This window comes from Peromyscus californicus, unplaced genomic scaffold (assembly GCF_007827085.1).
Source record: "Peromyscus californicus insignis strain IS unplaced genomic scaffold, ASM782708v3 Scaffold_8__1_contigs__length_139910024, whole genome shotgun sequence".
Lineage (NCBI taxonomy): Eukaryota > Metazoa > Chordata > Mammalia > Rodentia > Cricetidae > Peromyscus > Peromyscus californicus.
In genome coordinates, this window is record NW_026294606.1 from 124,961,252 (window position 1) to 124,984,623 (window position 23,372).

Here is a 23,372-nt window from a genome sequence, read left to right on the forward strand (position 1 = left end):
CCAGGATTATTCTGAGCCTCCCCGGGCTCCTCAAAGCAATGGTGTGTGCCCTAGACAAATGCCACCCGTGCAGGGTGACAGTACCTGCAAACCCGGTGTCTTGGAGGAAAGACACCTGCTTCCCTAGCACCCCTTGCCTCAGCTTTTGCTCATGTTGGCACAGACACAGCTCTCACCTTAAAGAGAGTAAGAGATCATTTATTCGGAGCTGACTATGAATGACTGTGGCTCAGGAACCTAGGTGCAGGTCACCTCAAACAGCAAGTTTGACATAAACGTGGTTATGTGAGCTTCTATTAGTTACTAAAAAGAAAGTCCCAAGTCAATGTGTTAATGCCAAACAGATTGATGAGTGTCGCAGGTAGGCAGGATATAGCCGAGTAGGAAATCTCAGCTAAGGTCTCGGGTGCTATCTGATAACATTCTTAGCTTTGGAGTTGCTGGAAGCTGGTGACCTATAGGTTAGTGTAGTTCAAAGATTTTTGACTGATAATAGGAGAATGTTAGATCAAACACAGAGGTCGGTAATGAATGGCTATGAGAGAGACAAAAGATAATTTGGTCCTGGATCTGCAACATTCCAACATTTCCAGCCAGGGAGTTCTAATCTGTAAGTCTGCCTATGGAATCTCCAGCACAGGTGTGGGGTTTTTGTTTGTTTTTGTTTTTGTTTTTGTTTTTTTTGTTTGTTTTGTTTTTCTGGAAAGGTTATTTTATACTACACGGCAAGAACATCACGTCAGGCAACTTTGGGTACTCACCTCCTTCTCAGAGTTGCCTATGATTTCTGGGGGGGAATGTTATCCAGTGATTGTTTTCAAGGACACAATGACCGAACTGTCCTCACAGCTTGTTATTGGGAACCCTCCTTGAGGTTCTATAGATAGAGTTCTCCTAGTGGGGGACACAGGAGTGCCCAGAGTGCCCCTCTGCTCCCCACCCTGGAAGCTTCAGGATTGCCTCTGACCTGAGACTCGGGCAGGGTTCAGGGGTCAAAGGTTTCCTCTCACACAGTCCTCTATTCCAGGGACTTCATGCCCCCATGTTAAGCAATAGAACAGCCCTTGATGCTTGCACAAGAGTGTAGACTTTTAAGTGCAAAAGAAAAGAGACTTTTCTCTCTCACTTTCATTGCTTCCCCTGAGGCATCAGGAATTCTGGGCTTAGCTGCCGGAATGAGGTCAAGGGTCAAACATACCACAGTTGGGTCTAGATATTCCCTGATGATGAAAACAAAGCCAGACTGTAACACAAACAAACAAGCAGATCAAAGCGCAGACCCCTGCGGCCCTGGCCTTGCTGCCCTGTGGCTGCCGGTCGGAATCTCCCCATGTGTCCTGGCTGCAGAGGGGACACTGCAGGACAGAGCTGGGCCCTCAGGTCAGTCTCTCTTGCTCTCACACTCCTTCCTGCTTCCAGGAATTGTGTTCCCTCAGCCACGACCCGGCTTCCGTGCCCAGGGATGAGGGAGGATGACCAGCAGGAAAAGCTGTCTTGCTTGTGATTAGAGCCAAAAATCAAGTTGTTCTTCAGGTTCATTTTTGACACTGAAACAAGACAAGACAAAACAAAAAGCCAGCCACGGACAGCCATCGCATCCCGTAGTCAGCCACCACCCACAAACCAAGAAACAGGAGCTGCATTCTGACCTCTTTGTCTGGGGCTGAAGGGCCGGGTCTGCTTTTCTACCCCTGTGCTTAAGGACTCTGGAGAGGAGATTTGTGTTGCCATGCCCAGCTTTCCGGTCTGCAAGGCTGGGGGGACAATGCGGCTTGAGAGGACTGCGTCACTAACGGGATGAGGAAGAACGAGGTGGCGGCACTCGGCCCTGCCCACAGTCAGCCCCATAAGTGCTGCCTTGAATTATTAGGTAGCCCTGTGAATTGTAAGTATGAAGCCAGCCCAGCTGCTTAATATGTTCGAGGCTAGCCTAAGCTACATAGTCCAAAAGTAGAAAATGAATTGTTAGTGGCAGAATTATTACTTCTCAGAGGGCCTTTTGAATTTCTGAGGAATCTGGCACTAAGGAACTCAATATTAAATATTTAATATTAAATATTAAAACAACAACAGCCAGGAATGGTGGTATACATATTTAATCCTAGTACCTGGGAGGCAGAGAGAAGCAGATCTCTATAAATTCAACACCAGCTTGGGCTACATTTTGAGACTCTGTCTCAAAAACAGACAGAGGGATAAATATCAGAAAAATAACAAATAAATAAATAACAAGGCTGGAGAGATGGCTCAGCAGTTAAGAGCACTGGCTGCTCTTGCAGAGGATCCAGGTTCGGTTCCTGGCACTCACATGGCAGCTCACAATTGTCTGTAACTGCAGCTCCAGAGGATCTGACACCCACTCCAGGCCTCCACAGACACCAGGCTTGTATATTGCATGGGTTCACACATGTAGACAAATACTGATGCACATAAAATAAAAATAAATAACATTTTAAAACCAACAAAAACAAAACAACAACTGCCTGGGAAGGAAAGGGGGTGTGGACACTTAAGTAGAAGGAGTTCTGGGGATTTCAGGCTGTAGGAAGGAAGCAGAATGACATCATGTAATCTATAAATACCAGCGTTGCCATCAAGTTCTCCCCCACCCCCGTCCTGCAGACAATGAACCTCCTCCCCTCCACCAGAGAAGCATGCTAGAGTCTCATCTTACGGACCCACCCACTCAGCACAGCCACAGGGAAGTGAGCAGAGCCGTGTCCACCAACATGGGACCAGGAGTGGGTACTGAGGCCCCAGCTTGGTAAGAAAGCATTTTAGGAACCTTCCTTGGCCACTCAGAGGAAGACCCCGTGCACTTGGCTTCCAGGGACTTCACCAAGTCCCTAGACTATCATCTGGGCTTTCGGGATTGGGCCTTTGCATCCCCTGCCAGCTGCTCAGCCTCCAGCTACTGTGACAGGGAAAGGAGGGGAAATCCCCCCCCCCCCCAGTCCAGAGCTGGGTCTGTTCTTAGCACTGGCCCCGGAGTCTATCTTCAGACAGCACTTTAGTCTAAGCAGCAGCAGTATACACCACCGCCACTGCTGCTGCTGCTACTGTTACTCTGATGTTTCCACTGAGTATTTATCACCGCCTGGCAGTTTGCTAAATGCCAGTACCTTGTCATGCCAGCACCAAAGTCCCCGAGACTTCCTCCAAGCCCACCCTAAGGCCATGTCTCAAGAAAGCCTCTGTTGTCTGCTGAACCTGTGGGTGTCAGGCCACTGTTGCATACCTGTTCTGTGTTGTACATGCTGTCACTGCCCTTAAACATGGAAAACCGGTTGGGAGTGAGAAAGAGAAGGTATAGTCTGACACAGAGGAGAAGATGGCACATTTCACTTGTTCCACTTTCTTTTTTTGTTTGTTTGTGTTTGTGACAAGGTCTTATTATATAATCCAGACAGGCTTCCAACTTGCCATCCTCCTGCCTCAGCCTCCCCAGCACTGGGATTTACAGGCACGCGCCACCACCGTTGGCAGCTGCTCCATTTTCTTGGCCATTTTGACCCGTCAACGGATGGCCCGTTCTTACTGGTGGACAGACAGTTGAGTGACTTACAGTGGACAGAGCTGTGGATGGATTCCGGGTGTGTACAGGTTGTGAGTGCCTTGAGGCCAAGGGCAGGCCACACACCTGCATTCAGAAGTAGACATTCAGACTTGACGAGAACTGATGCAAGACAGTGCCCATGTCCTTCCTCAAAGGTGACCTTACAGAGGCTTCTGGGCTACTTTCCATTCCTCCCTCCTCTGTGCCCCGTCTTGTGGGCTCAGAGGGAGAGATGCTGAGTGAAAGAGAGAAGAGAGTTAGCATGATAGCGCAGACAGGGAGGGGATACATGATCTGTAAATGGTGGACAATACATTGAAGAAGAACTTACAGGCAATTGTGCACTCAACTTAGAAGGCGACCAGAAAGCTTTTTGCCCCTTATCTTCCATTAGCGTTAACTGATGAGAGCGGAACGTGATTCAGTACTACAGAACTCAGCACATGCAAGGCTGTGGGCTAAAACCCTAGTACCAGAAAGAAAGAAAATAAACCTCTTAGGAATGTTTACCACTGATAGGCTTTCTACAACCACACGCTTGTTCGTGCTGTTCTTGAAATAAAACAGCCCACTATGGGGAAAGGTGGGTAGAGCCTCCTCCAGACACTTCTCATGTGAGCAGCCAGATGGACTGGAGAGCCTGCTGGGGTCTTCAGCTGAGGCAAGGGCTGCTGGAGCAAGAGGTGGGGACCAGGCAGAAGCAGCCTGCTCAAGAATACAGTGGCCTCAGTCATCTGCTCCCTGGGACTTACTCTTTTCTGTTTTCAACATCATTGTCCAATTTCCTTATTTGTTCACAAGATGCAAAACAAACACCCAGATGGGTCCTTCATTGTGGGAAGGCATTTAACTTGATTCAGGAGGGCGGCTGGAGTCTGGAGAGGTTGACTCCATGGTTACAGGATACAGCAACAAGCTCCTTCATAGGCTTTGTTTCAGAATCCCATCTGTTTCAGCTTTACCCTCCATCAAAGAGTCAGAGACAGAGATGTGAGGCAGAGAAACTTGGTGGCTGAAAGCAGAGAAGGACGCTGGGCTGAGTGGCTCTTGGGGGCTTTGTGATGGCTACCTGCCCCTCTGCTGTCATCAAGCACACTTTTGACTTGCCCCCCCCACCCCCGCACCCCCTAAAGGTGATCAGGAGAAGATCTTTATTTGCCACCTACCTTAGTAACTTCTGCCTTTTTTACCAGGGATATTTGTGTGTGTGTGTGTGTGTGTGTGTGTGTGTGTGTGTGTGTATGTGTGTGTGTGTTGTTTTTTAAGAACTGGGCAGATGACTCAGTAGTTAAAAGCATGCGCTGAGAAATCATGAGGACTAAAGTTCATATTCCAGTACCCACTTAACAAGCAGATAGTTGTGTAGAAGCCTGTACCTCCAGCTCTGAGGGATCTGATACCACCTCTGGCCTCTGAGCATGCACACATGCACACACACACTAATAATAATAATAATAATAATTATTATTATTATTATTATTATTATTATTATTATTATTATTATTTAAAATTAAATATGTTTTGGGGGGTTGAAATCTCAGTGATTAAGAACACTGACTGTTCTTGCAGGACCCAGGCTCAATTCCCAGCATATCAATGGTAGTTCACAACAGGGGATCAAGCATCTCTTCTGGCCTCTGAAGGATGGATCTTGTACTCATGTGGTGCACATACATGTACTCAGACACATATACACATAAAATAAAATAAATAAGACTGGCAGTGGTGGCGCAAGCCTTTAATCCCAGCACTTGAGAAGCAGAGGCAAGTGGATCTCTGTGAGTCTGAGACTAGCCTGGTCTACAGAGTAAGTTCTAGGACAGCCAGGACTACACAGAGAAACCTTGTCTCAAAAAAAACAAAGGCCGGGCGGTGGTGGCGCACGCCTTTAATCCCAGCACTCGGGAGGCAGAGCCAGGCGGATCTCTGTGAGTTCGGGGCCAGCCTGGACTCCCAAGTGAGTTCCAGGAAAGGCGCAAAGCTACACAGAGAAACCCTGTCTCGAAAAACCGAAAAAAAACAAAACAAAACAAAAAAAAATAATATTAGTAGTAGTAGCAGTAGTAGCAGTAGTAGCAGTAGTAAAATATTTATTTAAACTAAGTAACTAAAACAAGAGAAAGGAAGGAAGGAAGGAAGGAAGGAAGGAAGGAAGGAAGGAAGGAAGAGTTTTGTTCAGCCTACAGCGTTGGAGACTGAAAGCCCCAGTGCAGATGTTCCAGCTGCAATTCTCCTGAAGATCAGAGTGGGCTAGGAGCAAGGAAAGGCGCCTACTCAAAAGCACAGTACTCCAGGACTCATGGCCTTTTTACAGGTCGTTTTCACAGCACCCTGCTCTTGGGTGTTCACTTATCGTGGCCTTTCTAGTGCATGCTCTGTTAGTTACGTGTAGCCTAAGTGGGGAAATGTTTTTATACTTCTGCCAACCAACTTCTTTCATGTGTTAACTGTGGTGCGCTTTTTTCTGTGCCTACTCTCCTGGCACACAGGTGGCCCTGTCACATCTCGTCGGGGTTCCCTTGGCTGGGCACACATAGACAAGCAGAGTGGCTCTGCTGTCCAACAAGCTGCTGTCACCAGAACAAGCTCACTGTGGGAGGCTAGCCCTCCAAATCTCAGAGCCATGTCCTTGTCACTTCAGTACCTGTGCTAGCCCTACACCTTAAACGGTCTACCACCCCAGCCAGCATGGTCACACCAGGAACTGAGCTTCCAGCAATGAGCCTTTGGGGACAAGCACAGTAAGCAGTTGTCATGTTCTCCTTGAGGCATCAGAGGAGCAGGAGAGAATTGAGAAGTGGCCAGTTGGTCACTCACAGGTGAACTGTTACTCCGTGTTCTGTCTGGTCTGCTTGCCACTGGCCTCAACGCCTCTGGAGCAGCTCAGTCATGTGTTCCGTGCCTTGGAACTTGATGCTGTGAGGCCCCAGGCTGCCTGCCCAGCTCTGCCTCTCTACAAAGGTCTCCATTTCCCAGCAATTTCATCGAGCAGCCTTACTTTCTTGGTGAGGCATGGGGTTTGTTCTCCCTTCCTAACGCTCTGCTCTGTATTGCAAAAGGCTGCATTTCCAGATTTCCCAAAAGGGCTTTTATGTAGCTTTGCCTAATGGAGAACCCGCCTGAAGGAAGAGGGGGAGAATTGGGGCTTTTCCCCTGCTGCTCCTTCAAGTGCGTACCGGCTGCTTTTCCATTGCTGTGATAAAATATCACGTCTAACAGCAGCTTATAGAAGGAAGACTTTGTTTCAGTTTGTGGTTGCAGAGGGATGAGAGCCCATCGTGACAGGTAGGCAAGGCAGCTGGAGCAGGGAGCAGAGAGACCACGTCTTCAATCACAAACATGAAGCAGAGAGAGAGAGAACTGAAAGTGGGATGAGGCTACAAACTCTTAAAGCCTGTCCCCAGTAACCCATTTCCTCTAGCAAGCCTCCATCTCCTAAAGGTTCCATAACCTACCCCAAACAGCGCCACCAACTGGGGACCAATGTTTAAATACGAGAGCCTCTGGGAAGACATTTTCATTCAAATCACCACAGGGTGGCACATTCTACAATGGCCACGCCTGTAGCCCAGCTCCTGAGGACCACTCTCACCTCCACAGAGCCTGCTCCACAGGCTGCCTTTGCAGTTCTAGCCTCTGCTGGCCGGCACTACATTAGCCTGGGGATCTGGCTTTCTGCTTCCTGTGATGTGCTCTTCACTATGCCCCGTCGAACTTGCCATTTTATCCATTGTCTGCATAAGCAATTCACTGTGTTCAATTTTCTCTGCTGATAGATCAGAAACCTAGAGTTCTTTCTTCACTACTGACTCAGAGAAGAAGCGAGCCAGAGCTGAGTGTGGTGGTGTGAACCTATAACCCCTGCTCTCAGAAGGTCTAAGTTCAAGACCAGCCTAGGCTAGAAAGTAGATTCTAGGCTAGCTTGGGCTGCCAGAAAGACCTCTCTCAAACAAGCAACAAGCTAGATAAGGTAACACACATGTAGTGTACAATGTGACCTCTAAGAAGTCCTGCATACATCTATGGTAAGTCCAATGATTTGTTTGCAAAAGTCAGCTCATTGTCCCTGCTTAAGTCCTAGATATAACACAAGTGGAGGTGGGAGAATCAACTCTTCACAGGCCTCTTGGAAACCCAGGTATGAGTTCATAGTCCTGGTCTTGACCTTGCTCATTCCCTTCTCCTCTTCCCTTCCTGCTGTGGTTAGTTGAGACCAATGCCTTCCTGCTATTGTATTAGGTCATAACCGTCTTGGCAGGAGTGCAGATATTCTAAAGAGATACCTGTGTCCCTGTTTATCTATCAGACTACTGAAACACTGGACCCCAAGAAATTGGAATTTCCTCAGGAAACTCATGCTGAGAGAAGGAAAGAAGAGATGGGAGCCTGTTGCCAGCCATGGCAAGGACTAGTCTTCCAGGAAAAGATTTCACACAGTTCTGACAGTCTTGGAGTGGAGACAATGACAGCCAGTGGGTGGAAACACATCTATCCCAGGATTCCTTAGTTATGCTGTGGTGGTTTGAAAGAAAATGGCCCCCAAAGGGAGTGGCACTATTGGGCGATGTGGTCTTATTGGAGGAAGTGTGGTCTTGTTGGAGGAAGTGTGTCACTGCGGGGGTGGGCTTTGAGGTCTTTTTTTCAAGCTTCACTCAGTATGACAATCAGTCAACTGAGTCATACTGTTGTATGCAAGATGTAGCACTCTTGGTCCGGCACCACATCTGCCTGCATGCTGCCATGTTCCCCATCTTGAGGATAACGGAATGAAGTTCTAAAACCCATCAGTTAAACGTTTCCTTTATAAGAGTTGCCGTGGTCATGGCGCCTCCTCACAGCAATAGTAAACCCTGAGTAAGACATATGAATACCATTGCCTTCCATTTAAAGCTAACCCCATGTCTCAACCCTGAAGACAGACTTGCAGCGGCCACTGGACCTCTTTGTTCTCTTCCCAGTGTGGCCACACTGAACGCATCTTCTTTCCCTGCTCGTCTTCGTCTGTTTAATTGGCCTGCTGAGGGGGTGACAAAGCCTAGCTTGTCAGGACTGCCGGGGCCTGGGCTCTGAACCTCAGTTCCTCCTGCCACTGCTGCGAGAAAGCTCATGAGAACAACTTTAAAGAGGAAGGTCTCATTGTGGCTCCTGGTTCCACAGGACTCAGTCCGTGGCCCGAGCACTTGGGCAGAGCATCGTGACAGTGGGAGCGTGTCAGGGCAGACAGGAAGAAGGGGCTGGGCAAAGTACTGCTGAGGTCCCACGTCCTGGAGGTTCCAGAACCTCTAAAATATCACCACCATCTCAGGATCAGATCTTCAATATACTGGCCTTTGGGGATACCATATTCACACCATAGCATCTGGCTTATTAACAAACAAACCAACCATAATTTCTCACTTGCCTCACCTAGCATCTTGTTAACAACTAGAATATAAACAGACAGAGAGAAAACATAGTAGGACTTAATCTGAAACCACTTAAGTGGATGGTTTTATAAAGCCCAGTTCCCTCACGCTGTTTCTGAGGGTACCAATGAAAAAATTCTAAAGACGTATTTACTTTTGTTTTGTGCACATGAGAGGTTTGTCTGCATGTATGTATGTGCACCATGTGTGTGCAATTCCTATGGAGGCCAGAAAAGGGTGTTGGATCCCCTGGAAATGGAGTTACAGATGGTTGTAAGCTGCCCATGTGGGAGCTAGAAACTGAACCTGGGTCCTCTGCAAGAGCAGCAAATGCTCTTAACTGCCAAGCCATCCCTAACTTCTGAGCCGACTCTCCAGCTCCACCAGTGAGAATTTCACAGAGGATCTGGGTGGGAAAGTTGGGAGGAGAAAGAGAAGTGGGGTTAACGTTGAAGCTGGGACCCTGATGCTGTGCCTGCTGGGGATGAGATGCCACTTTTTCACTGAAAATGGGCTAAGATTAGAGAGAACCAGAAGTGAGTTCTAGTGGGGCAGGCCCGGGGAACAGAGGATCCAAAAACTGGGGCAGCCTAGGTGCCTGGTTCAAGTGTCTGTCTCCCTAAACTGATCCCAAGGCAGGCACACAAGAGAGTTTCCCAGAGAGTGGGATCTGCTCCCCTCAGGGTGGCCTCAATTGTGACATGTACTTTGTTTAAGAAGTGTTGTGGAATATTACTTTAACTATGTAAAAGTGTGTTACATTTGTTTATGCTGCATTTGTTTGGCCATATAAAGATGTGTTGTCTTTGTTTCACCTTGCCTGCCTAAGGCACCTGATTGGTCTAATAAAAAGCTGAACAGCCAATAGTTAGTCAGTATAGGGATAGGCGGGGCTGGCAGACAGAGAGAATGAGTAGAAGGAGGAATCTAGGCTCAAGAGAAGAGAACAAGGGAGAAAGAGGGGGAGAGACCTGGGGTCAGCCAGCCAGCCGGCCACCAGCCAACCAGACACGGAGGAAGCAGGAAAAGCAGGATGTACAGAATGAAAAAAGATAAAAAGCTCTGAGGCAAAAATAGATGAAGAGAAACAGGTTAAATTAAGTTATAAGAGCTAGTGGGACAAGCATAAGATAAGGCCAAGCATTCATAACTCATAAGAAGTCTCCATGTCATGATTTGGGAGTTGGCTGGTGGAGGCAGTGTGATGGCTGTGGGTTTAGGGTCCACTGATGCTGATGCCTGATGCTTTCCAAGTTCTAGTGTTTTCAAGAGCCAGGTTGGTCAAGGATGAGGGATACTGAGGCTTCTCCTGCCAGGGACAGCTGTGAAATTACTCCAACCAGGACTCATCAAACAGGGAAATGGAGAAAATGGCCCGGAGCCAGCCTTGACAGCATAGAGCAACAAATGGACCACTGGGCTTATCCCTTTCTATTTTGTGGCTCCGTGTGTGTGTCTTTGTGTGTGTGTGTGTGTGTGTGTGTGTGTGTGTGTGTGTGTGTGTGTGTGTCTGTGTGCCTCTATTTACTTTATCCTTTTTTTTCTTTTTATTCAGCCCATGGGATGGTGCTGCCCACATTCAGGGTGGGTCTTCCCTTATCAACTCATCCTCTCTAGAAACACCCTTACAGACATGCTTAGAGGTATATCTCTTAGGTGACTACAAATGCAGTCACAATTAACCATCACAGTAAGTTCATAGAGCAGGTGTACAGAAAATATGGAATCTTAGTTTTTCAGTGTATTATGAATACATACTCTGCAGAAAAATAAAGATGAGAAAGAAAAGCAGGGCTCCTGTCTCCTCCAAATAGGGAGCCAAGGCAGTGGCCCCTTTCCAGGACACCCCTTAACTTCCCTAAAGTAGTGCTTTGATTCAGCTGGTTCCTGAATCTTGCAACCAATAGCAAGGTCACTCCAATCTGGTGCCTGTAGATGCTCCCTGATTTGAAGCTAAGTATCTCCTCCACCTGCCCTTCAGATTGGTGACCACTGAAATATGACTGTTATTCTGACTTCCACTATCCATGCCACAATCCCTACCATGGTGGCTCTTCACACAATCCAATCCAGGCCTTTGATGGTTCACAGGTTCTCTGAGTCTTCTCACTGGGACATGGAGAAACACCAGAGTCCTCGAATGCCACACTTCAGAGAGCCACAATGTTAGACTGGTTTTTGTAGCTACCTTTGATGCTAGATCCTTGCCATCTCTCCTATGTCCCATTGACATTGATCCAAGTCACTGGACAACTTTCACAATAGCCAAGTTATAAAACCAGCCTGGCTGTCTATCAACAGATGAATAAGCAGAGAAAATATCACATACACACACACACACACACACACACACACACACACACACACACACACACATACACACACACGGGCAGGGGGTGGAGGGGGAGTTATTCAGGAATGAAATCATATTACCCTCAGGGGAGTGATGGAACTGGAGACCATTGTGTTAAAAAATCAGCAGCTTTAGAAAGACAAATATCAGATGTGCAGAATTATGGGGTGTGAGGGTGTGGGTAATGGGGTGAATATGTGTGAAGTGCCACATGCATATTTGAGTACATCATAATAAGGCTCATGTTTTCACAAACTCACTTTAAAAAAGAAAGTGAAGTTTTAAAATGGGCCAAATCAGAGAGCAGAGTTATCCTTTGGGCCAGCAGCCTCCCCAGATCATGTCTAGAGGTGACAAGCCTGGACCTTAGACTCATCACACACACCCTAATCCTCATTGGAAGCACAGCCCTGAGGACACAGGAAGCAGCAACCTTCCCGTACTCCCTCCAGCTCCCTTCTTTTCAGTCTTTTGTGGAGGAAAGGGGATGCTTCAGGTCCACTCCTGTGTGCCTGTGATTTCCGCTAAGCCACCTCCCCTCCAGCTCCTGTGTCACTGCTTCCCTGGTGGCAGAGGAGAAAACAGTACATCAGTAAAGGAACCTCATAAACACTGCTTCAAGAGATTACACTGGTGTGCAGTGAGCTGAGGTAAACCTGAAAAGAAGGACCATTTATTGTCAAGAAATGTGGGTCTCACGTGGCCCTGTAGGCAGGCAGGGAAGCAGAAGCAACAGGCCAGGCCCAACTCCACTCTCAGGCCCCTGTAGTAAGGAACGTGACATCTAGCCTCAAATATTGATTCCCATGGAAGAAACAGTTTGCCCATCTCAGGGCTGCCGGGGCATGGGATCATGAGGTACAGATATGGCTTCCAGGGACACCCTCCTATGTGTGGGAGTAGATGGTGTGTGGGTAGGTCTTTTAGAAAGCACAATGTTTTCTGGATTAGGCAAATGCCCTTCTAACTGCCCACTGTGGTGGGAACCAAATTATTCATGAAATAAGAAACAACCTTGTATGGGAAAAGTATCTGATAAAATGTTTTAGCCAATAGTGTAAATATGTAGCTTTCCAAATATTTCTACACATAATGATGTTGATTTAACTGTTTATTCTTTTGTGGTCTATCTATGTGCCCTGGCTCTCCTGCATAAGAGTCTGAAGGTAGCAAAAAGCGCTCATATCAACAAAGTTGAAAGCAAACAGTAGATGAATGAATTTAATCAAAATGAAAGGTTTTTGTGCTTCAAAGGACATTATCAAAAAGTGAAAAGGTAACCTAGAGAATGAGAAATAGGGCTGGAGAGATGGCTCAGCCGTTAAAGGCTAGGCTCACAACCAAAAATATAAGAGAAATAATACATAGAAATTTAGGGAAAAAATACATAGGTTTCAAACCCTGAGGTTTGGGATTCAGAATGTGTAAAGAACTCAATAAAGAAAAGAAAAACATACCAATTAAAAGTGGGCAAAGGGAATGGGGAGACAGCTCAGTGGGTAGAATGCTAGCTGTGCAAGCTTGAGGACCTGAGTTCAAATCCCCCAAACCCACATCAAAAGCCAGAAATGCAGCATACATATGTACACCAGCCCTGAGAGGCAGGGCATGGGGAAACAGAGACAGATGGTCTTGGGGTCTTGTTGGCTTGCTGGTCTTAACCAAAACAGTGAGCTCCAGATTGATTAGAGACCCTGTCTCAAAACCTAAGGCAATGAGCAATAGAAGAAGACACCCAAGTTGACCTCTGTCCCTCACACATGTATGCACAGGTATGTGGAACCACTTCCACATGTAGGCATAAGCACATGTATACACACACACACACACACACACACACACACACACACACACACACACACACAGGGTGGGAGTTGGAGAGAGAACAAAAACTTGAACAAATATTTATTCAAAGGCATAAAAATGGCCAAGATGCTCAGTAAAATTAATCACCAGGAAAAGGCAAATCAATCCACAGTGCACACCATCTCATACTTCCTAGAACAAGAATATTTTAGCTGGGCAATGGTGGCACACACCTTTAATCCCAGCAATCAAGAGGCAGAGGTAGGTGCACCTCTGTGAGTTTGAGGCCAACCTGGTCTACAAAGCAAATTCAAGGACAGCCAGAGCTACACAAAGAAATCCTGTCTCAAAAACAAATCAATCAACCAACCAAAGGGAAAAGAAAGAATAAGGATTTTGAGACAAGGTCTCCCTTTGTATTTCTGGCTATCCTGGAACTCACTATGAAGACCAGGCTGGCCTCAAACTCACAGAGATCCACCTGCCTCTGCCTCCCAACACTAGAATTAAAGGCATGCACTGCCACACCCAATTAAAATAAGCGTTTTATAATTTAAGAACTAAGTATTGATGTAGGTGTAACAGATTGGGATCCTTATGGGCTGTGGTAGGAATGTAAAATGGTGGATGTGCTTTGGAAAGTATGGGAATTAAAAAAAAAAAAAGTTAAACACAGAATTACCACATGACCCAGCAGCTCCACCTCTAGAACACCAGAGAACAGAACAGAGGGACTCAAACATATCACTAGAATTTCCCATGTCACTGGTCACTGTTCACAACAGCCATAAAATGGAAGCAACCCTCGTCACTAGATGAGGGGATGGATGAGTGATGGAACTTGAGAACATTACGCTAAGGAAAATAAGCCAGTTACAAAAGGACACATGCTGTGTGGTCCACTATGTAGCATGTCTAGCCTAGGGGAATTCACACAAAGTAGACTAGAGGTCACCAGGGGCAAGAGGGAGGAACTGAGGGGTTTTTAAAAGAGGTTCAGAGTTTCTGTTCATGTAAATGGAAAAGGTTTGGAAATAGACAATGCTGACAGCTGTGCAATGTTAGGAACTTCATTAACACCACGAAATTGTACCCTTAAAAGGAGGTGAAGTTGCCGGGCGGTGGGGGCGCACGCCTTTAATCCCAGCACTTGAGAGGCAGAGGCAGGTAGATCTCTGTGAGTTCAAGGCCAACCTGGTCTTCATAGTGAGTTCCAGGACAGCCAGAGCTGTTACTCAGAGAAACCCTGTCTCAAAGAAAAAAAATAATAGTAGGCAAAGTTATATGTCTTGTTGCTGTGCAGAGTCTGCCAACACTGTTTAAAGAAAGAGTCCTGGAGAGGGTGGATGCTCTATGGAGCAGGGCTGCACTGGACGCCCACCTGCAGGAGCCAGGCCTGCTACAGCGACCGTGTCTCTGGTTCTGTTTGCTCCCTGACAAGAAGCAAGCAAGCCTGTAAAGAGGAAGGAAGGACATGCTTGCCTGCATCCCTCTCATCCTGTAATTATTATGAAATGGAATGAAAAGCTAAGAAGAGATCACGTGGTGTGGCGAGGGTCGCTTTGAGTCATGCTAATGAGCTGGATGTGCTGGATATAGTGGCACAGGGCTGTGATCTGGGCTACTCAGAGGTTGGGGCCCGAGGGTCACAAGTTTAAGAGCAGCCTGGGCAGCTTAGGGAAACCATGTTTCAAACTAAAAATTAAAATAAAAAGGAGTGAAAGCCAGGGGGTGGCACATACCTATACTCCTCAGAGGAGCACCACAGGAGAATCTGGAATTCAAGGGCAGCCCTCAGTTCAAGACCAGCCTGAAAGACACAAGACTCTTCTACCACGTGGGTACTGTTAGGTCTCAAACCTGGACAGATGGCTAACTGAGGTGCCTATTTAACACACCAAAGTGGGCCTGGCCACCAGGTTCTCCCTGCATCCCTCAGTCCCTACCTGTTACAGGGTATGACTGGCATACACCACCCCCTACCCTAAATTACTCCAGCCCAGGGGCTGGGCTGCCCTTCCCTGAGCTGCTCTTCCCTGTATAATCCAGCCATTTGGTCACCCAGTCCCCTTTGGTCTACCCTTTCCCCTCCTGGCCTCTTGGTCTGGCTCTTCCCTCTCCTCTCCCCGCTCTCCACACATGGCCCGGCTCAGGGTCATATTCACTCTGGACTCTCCCAGATGTTCCTGCCTCTGGTCTATGCTCCCCCTTTGATCTACAATAAACCTTCTCCTCCACCATACCTAGAAGCAGTCATGCCCTTCCTTTATTTTATTTTTTTCCATGTAGGACCCAGAGATGTAGCTCAGGTTGTCAGTCCGAGGCAGGTTTTCTTTCCAGCCTTACCCACTGAGTCACCTCTCTGGCCTGAACTAGTTTTTAAGAAGTGATTGTTGGACTAGCATTTCTAAGATAAAAACACATGCATCAAATTACATTAACAAGACACAAAAAAATCTAAATTACAGAAATCTGCGTGTATCATACAGCCAAAAGATGACTGGTTTCAATGGTTTATTTAGTGAGACGCCAGGAGAAAATCGCACTGCTTGAGTTCCATTAATGCAATCTTGTTAGCAGCTGTATTGGGACCTGAGTCACACGTCACACATTTCACCCATCCAGGACGTACAGTTCAGGAGTACTTACGTATTTCTTTGTGAATATTTAGCGTATTCACAAAGTTCTGAGACCATCACCACATCCAACTCTAAAACTTCTTATTTCCCCCATAAGAAACTCCAAACACTTCAGCAGTCACCCCTCAGGTCTCACTTCAACTCCTCCCGAAGTCTAGGCAGCCACTAACCTTTCTGTCTGTTGTAGATCTGCTGACTCGGGGCTTTTCACCTAACAGTCATGAATGTGGTATTTTGTTTCCTTAGCTCAGTGTCTCTGGGGTTTATATATGCCTCAGAGTGTGGCAATGCTGTATTCTTTTTGACTCATGAATAATACCCCATTGCATGGGTAGACCACATTTTATTTATCTCTACATCAGCTGACAGGCTTACCACTTTTTGGCCATTATGAACAATGCTTCCACAAGCATCCACAAATGTGCACGTGTCCTCAGTTCTCACGGTACATACTCAGCCAGTGGATTGCTAGCTAGGTCATGTAGAAGCTGACTTGAGGAACTTCCAGAATGATTTCTATGGTGATATTTTATTTGTATTAAAATGTTATTTGTATGTTAATAAATAAAGTTGCCCGGGGATCAGAGCTATTAGCAAGCCATAGGAAAGCAGGGCAGTGGTAGCATACACTTGTAATCCCAGCACTTGGTAGGCAGAGCTGGGTAAGTCTCTGTGTGTTCAGGGATACAGCCATTATTGGATACACATTCCTTTAATCTCAATACCAATCATGGAAAACCTGGAGGCCTATACAGACAGGCCATGACGAGGCGGTCATGTGGTTGTGTTTACAACCAATGAGAAGGCAGAACAGGAACTCTATATAAAGACTTTAACACAGGGGTAGCTCTGGTTCGGAGAGGTAGGCCCACTGCAGGAGGAAGGGTAAGGTTTTAGCTCTTAGCTCTGACCTCTTGGCTTTCTTCTTTGCATTGGTTCTGTGTTTCTTATTTAATAAGAAGGTTGGTTACATCTACAGATTTCCAGAGTGGCTGCACCATCACTACTCCTCACAGCAGTGAAGGAGGCTTTCAATTGTCTGCACCCTGGCCAGCACTTGTTACTTGCCTTTTTAATTATAACCATCCCTGGTGGGTATGATGTGGCATCTCATGGTAGTCTTGACTGACAGTTCTCTAGTGATTGGTGATGCTGAACATCTTCCATTCTCTCTCCTTTCTAACTCTCCTGCCCTCATTGGCTGGGTCATCACCATTCTCCATGGCCTGGTGTGAGAAACCTCCCAACAGGTTTCTCCATTCTCTACTCTGTCCCCGGAAGTACAGTCTCAGGTGGTCACTTTCGGCCTCAAATGCCTCCCTACTGCCCACAGGGCAGAGTCCATGCTTCTGAGCATGGGATAGGAGATCATCAACTCTATGCCTTTGCCTATCCAGCTCCCTCTGCCTACAACCCCTTCCTTGTGATGTCTACCTTATTGACATTTACCCTTTAAATCTTAAGTCAAGAAGAATCTTCTAGCTGGGTGTGGTGGCACGTGCTTGTAATCCTAGCAGCCGGAGGCTGAAGCAAGATGATATCAAGTTTGAGGCCAGTCTGGACCATAGAGCTAGACAGAGTTTCAGATAACTAAAATGAAATGAATCTTCTGAGGAAGCCAGCCTATGTCACCCTCAGGCATGGCCTGAGTGCTGCATGACTCCTGGGGAGACCATTTCCATGGCACTAAGTCAGGGTCACCCAAGGACGGTCCAAGGGCCAAGCCCTTGTTTACACATTGTGTGTGGCTGTTTGGGCTGTGAGAGCAGATCTGAGGGGTTACAACAGAGCCAGACCTGGCTTGTAAACACAGATTTCTTCCTACCTAGTCCTTGGCGGAAAGTCTGCTGCCCTCTCTGTGTTAGTCAGCCTGTCATTGTAATAGAATTCCTGACAGAAACAACTGAAAAGGAGGAAGGATTTATTTGGCGTACTGGAGAATTGACATTTTGGAGCATTCAATCCATGGTCAGCCGGTTCCATTGTTTCTGGGCCTGTGATGAGGGACAGCATCATGGCAGGAGGGTGTGGCGGAACAGACCTGCACACCACACAACCAGGAAGAAGAGAAGATGAGAAAGGGGCCAGGATAAGAGCTATCCCTCTAAAACACTCTCCTCCCTCCAACTAGGCCCACTTCTGAAAGTTTCCACCTCCTTCGGACAGTGCTTTCAAATTAACCGAAAGATTAAGACAGCATCTTCATGGGCTACTCACCTCTGAACAGTTGGCCTCAGCATTGAGGGATTAAGCCTTCAATCCCTGAGCCCTCTAGAGGACACTTCACATCTAAACCCTAACACTTGGGTCTGTGTGACCAGTGCCCTGGAGTTGTGCAGTGGATGGCCCATGTGGATGGCCCCTAGGAGCCCCGCCTACAGACTCTTCTGGAGCTCTTTTCTAGCATTTACAGTATGGGCTTCAGTTTCTTCTCTTCCCCACAGATGCTGTGTTCTAAGTCTGCAAGGTCATCTTTGTATCCTCAGGATATGGCCTCGATCTGCAGTGTTTGAGTCACTGCACTGAGTTATAATTTTCCTGGATATTGCTGATAAGCCCATGAGACACCGTTTCAGGATTAATACAATCTCTAGGTAAAAACAGCATGGCATCCTGACAGTTCTCTCTAGACCTGCTGCTGCTGATGTTAAAAGCACTCCACACTCATGCATAACTAATTTGGCTCCACCCATTCCTCCTCAGAGAGGTTTTACTGATTGGAACATTTCAGTGATGCTAATGTAACCCCTGGGGTTGTTGGAAGATGTTAAGGATACCAGAGCACACCTAAGGGATGGGACACTGAAGTAAAGCTGACAGACAGCCTGACTCTGTGACATGGTGCCAGCAAGGGCAGATGAGGTGGAGTCCGTGGAGCAAAATCTCAGAGCTCTTGGTGGAGAGGGAGCCCGGCTGAGTTAGGACGAGGCTGCAGAATATGAATGAGTACCAGAGAATTGCCAAGTACAAAGGGCAGGCACCAGGGGAAACTGGCCTGTGCTGGGTACCATGAGACCTCTGACCTCCCTCCTCTCAACAACTCAAGGCTGCAACAATCTAATTCAGGTCCAATAAGGTGGTGCCCTTGTCCACACCTTTCCTGGGAAAGCCCGAAATCTACTCCAAGGCTCTTAACCCTTTGGTTGCAGCCTGCTGTAGGTCTTGATGAATGTTCACCCATCAACAGGGACTTCCATGGCCTTCTGTGGCTCTGCAGTGTTGCTAGGCAGGCACTAAGTTAAAGCGTCTCACCCCCCGCCCCCTGCGCCCCAAAGATAGGTTCTTGCTCTGTAAGACATGCTGACCTCAAACTTACAATTCTCCTGCCTCAGCCTCCTAAGTGCTTGGATGACAGACATGTAGGAGCACAGCTCGCTCTGTAGTTTCTTCTTCTTAACATACCCTCTACTTTGCCCAACTAATATGAATCACTCTAGATCTAAGCCAAAATATCGCCTCCTCTGGGAAGCCTTTCTGGATTCCTGCACCTGCTTGTCATGGCCCTTGTGGTGTAGCATCCTCTGACAAGACCCTTGTGTGGCACTTCCCACAGTTGATGGACAGAGCTGTTGCCTCGCCCCCACCAGAATGCCAGCTCTGGGAAGCCTGGGAACACGTGGGGTAGGTTTGTGTGAGCCATGTTGCTTTGTTTTCCTATTCAGCCTGATCCAGATGAGTGTCTTAGTGTCCATCTCTCTCCGCAAGACCCCTCCTTGAGGTTATCCTGGATGTTAAGAGTCCAGTCAGGTTTTCCATGTGCTTGAGGGAGGTAGAGAAAACTGAGGTCCCCTAGATCATTGGCACGACTCACAAACTCGATCTTTCTTCTACTTCCATAAACCAGCCCGAGAACTTACATGCTTTCAGCAAGGCATCTAAGTCACAGCCCCTCCCCTGCATGACCAGGAGTGGCATGGGCCTCCCAACCTGAGCTGCTAGGATCACAGCTATTAGCGACCAGATCTTCATTCAGAATGCCACAGAGCAGCAGGTGGCTCAGCCTTTGCTGCCCATGAGGGAGAAGGAGGCCCAAGAGAGCCCGAAAAGCATGGCACTGTCATGATAGAGAGTCATGGAGCAAAGAAGAAAGGGTCAGAGGTCAGACATATCCATATCACTGTGCTTCTAGAAGGAAATGGGGTGTTTTCCAACAGCCCTGAGACACTGAATGACAGGGATAAAAGAATTCCTTTTTATTGCAGATGCTTTGATAAAGTTAGAGTTTTGGTTTTTTGTACTTTTATCATGGGTATGTGTTGTCTAATCCCGACAGAGGTGTTGGCTTTTAGAATGGATTTTTTTTTACATTTATATATTTTTTGTTGATGAGTGTGTGTGCTCATGTGCCACAGTGCACAGGTGGAAGTCAGAGGACAGCTTGCAAGAGTCAGTTCTGTCCTCCTGCTATGTGGGTTCCAGGGATCAAACACAGGTCATAAGGCTTAGCAGCAGGTGGCTTTAACCACTGACGTATCGTTTTAATATGGATCTTACCATGGAGCCTATACCATGAGTCCTATAACTCACTATGGAGCCTACACACTGAATTGTTGTAGAATATTATTTTAAGACGTGTTACATTTGTTTATGCTGTGGAACATTCAATTAATGATGCAAAGATGTGTTGCATTCTTTTTCTTTCTTTCTTTTTTTTTTTTTTTTTTTTTTGGTTTTTTGAGGCAGGGTTTCTCTGTGTAGCTTTGTGCCTTTCCTGGAACTCACTCTACAGCCCAGGCTGGCCTCGAACTCACAGAGATCCGCCTGCCTCTGCCTCCCGAGTGCTGGGATTAAAGGCGTGCACCACCAATGCCCAGGCTTGTGTTGCATTCTTTTATGTTGCATTTGTTTAACTCTGTGAAGCTGTGTTACTGTGCCTGTGTAAAACACCTGATGGTCTAATAAAGTGCTGATTGGCCAATAGCGAGGCAGGAGAAAGGATAGGCGGGCCTACCAGGCAGAGAGAATAAACAGAATGAGAAATCTGGGAGAAAAAGAAGAGCAAGGAATAAGAGAGGGAGGAGGAGGACAGCAGGGGCTAGCCACCCAGCCACCCAGCCACCCAGCTACACAGCCAGCCACAGAGTAAGAAGGAAAGAAAAGGTATACAGGAAGAGAGAAAGATAAAATCCCCGAGGCCAAAAATAGATGGGATAATTTAAGTTAAGAAAAGCTGGTTAGCAACAAGCCAAGCTAAGGCCAGGCACTTACAATTAAGAATAAGCCTCCATGTGTGATTTATTTGGGAGCTGGGTGGCGGACCCCCCAAAGAGTAAAAGTAACCACCAACACTGAATCCTCCATCTTTTTGCCTTACTCACCCAATGCTGGGGTTACAGGCATGCACCACCACATCTGTGTTTTTTTTTTTTTTTTTTTTGACAGTGTTACTAGGCAGCCCAGGTTAGCCTGGATCTCAGAGCAACCTTCCTGCCTATCCTCTCACGTGTGGGGATTACAGATGTGAGCCACCATGTCTTGCTGGTTTTAAAAAATCAAAGTAAAGAGACAGGCTGGCTGCAGTCTCCTTACCCAGCTCTGGCTCTGCCCCGAGCCCTGGAGGCAGCTCTGGCTGGTACCCAGCACTGCAGTCCAGCTGATTGGCTGGGCAAGCTCCTCTCTCCTGAAGCTGTGGCTTCTATACCTTCTTGGAACTTCAGGCTGTCTTAACTTTCTCCTAAGTGACTCATGAGGGAGGAGTGTTTCTCAGCTAAGTAGCTTGCTGGCAACCTACACCCATCATTAGGGAAGGACTCACAGCTCCAGTATCCCAGATGTGGTCAACAATACCACCTTGTCAACAAGCCTGTCAGTGGGAGGGACTTCTGGCTTTCTGTTTTGATGATTTCCTTTGGGAAGTTATTGTTATTGCTATATTTTTTGTATTTGAACTTTTACTATGTATAAGTATTTGTTTTTCAAACAAAAATGTAAAATTATAAACAGCCTGAAAATCTATATGGAGCCAGTTCACTGCCACTGATTCTGCACAAGTCTTGCAGAAGCCCTGGGCCTTAAGTCACAGGCTGTGTAGGAGGCATCCTGGGGTTCAGGAACACAGACAGGCTAAACCAGTGCCGTGGGCAAGAGGCACCTCAGGAGACACTAAGTCGCAATACACTGGTCTGCCATGCACTCACGTGTTCTTGGAGCTTCTCTTCAGCATGTGCATGAATTCCACAAATTTCTTAAGAGCATTTCAAACTTCACTGTTGATTTTTCCAGCTCCATCCTGAGCACACATGTCTGGGTTAATTTGCCATGTCTCTTACTTTGGGTTGCTATGGCAAAGAGCCACGAAACAGATGGCTTATATATGACAAACTTATTTATCACATTTCTTGAAAGCTAGGAGGCCATGATCAGGGAACCCAGCAGTGTTGGGTTCTGGTGAGGGCCCTCTTTTGGGTGACTGACAACTTACCGTTGTATCCTTACATGTGAGAAAAAGGGCCGATGAGAGCTTCCTGCGTCTCTTATAAAGGAATCAGTCTTTATGAGGACTCCACCCTCGTGACCGAGTAGTCACCTCCCAAAGACTCCCCCCCACACACTCTCTCTTCTGAGACAGGGTTTCTCTGTGTAACTGCCCTGACAGTCCTGGAACTCACTTTATAGACCAGGCTGGCCTCGAACTCACAGAGATCCTCCTGCCTCTGCCTCCTGAGTGCTGGGATTAAAGGAGTACGCCACCACCGCCCAGCAGACTCCATCTCTTAATGTCTTATTAAGAATTAGGGTTCAGTGCCGGATGGTGGTGGCGGCGTATTCCTTTAATCCCAGGACTCAGGAGGCAGAGGCAGGCAGATCTCTGAGTTTGAGGCTAGCCTGGTCTACACAGCAAGCCCTGGGATAGCCAGGGCTACACAGAGAAACGCTGTCTCAAAAAACCAAAAACAAACAACAAACAAAAAAACAAAAACAAAACAACAGCAACAAAAGAGAATTAGAGTTTCAGCCTATACATTTGGAGAAGGGATGTAATTAGTTCATTATACCATGTGATTGAATCACATTCAGCTGGTGCTCAAACAAGATGTTTGTGTTGTGTGTGTATGTGAGGAGATGTATGTGTCCACACATGTGTACATCTACATGTAAGGAGTACATACTCGTATGGATGTGTGGGGATGCATGCATGTGAGCATGTGTGTGGGTATAGACGTGCAGGTATGAACATAATTGCATGTGGAAGTCAGAGGGTAGCCTCAGGTACACTGTACCTTTTGTTTGAGATTGGGCTTTTATGGCCTGAAACTCCACCAAGTAGGTTAGGTTACTGAGCTCCAGGATCCTCTTGTCTCTGGCTCCTGTCTCAACATTGTGGAGATTACAAACACAGGTTGCTACACCTGCTCTTTCTCTCCCTCCCTCTCTCCTCCCCCTTTCTCTCTCTCCCTCGCCCTCTCTCCTCCCTTTTTTCCCCCAGAGAGCCCCAGATGTTTTGATCTGGCCTCAGCTCTTACCTCCCTATCCACGCCACAGTTTGGCCCATAGCTATCTTTTCCTACTTACCCTTCTTTCTGCGCCCAGATCATGACCAAAACAAAGACTGTCTCATGCCTGAGTCACTGCAACAGCCCTTCCCTGGTTCCCTGAAGCCTCTTTGGCCTCTC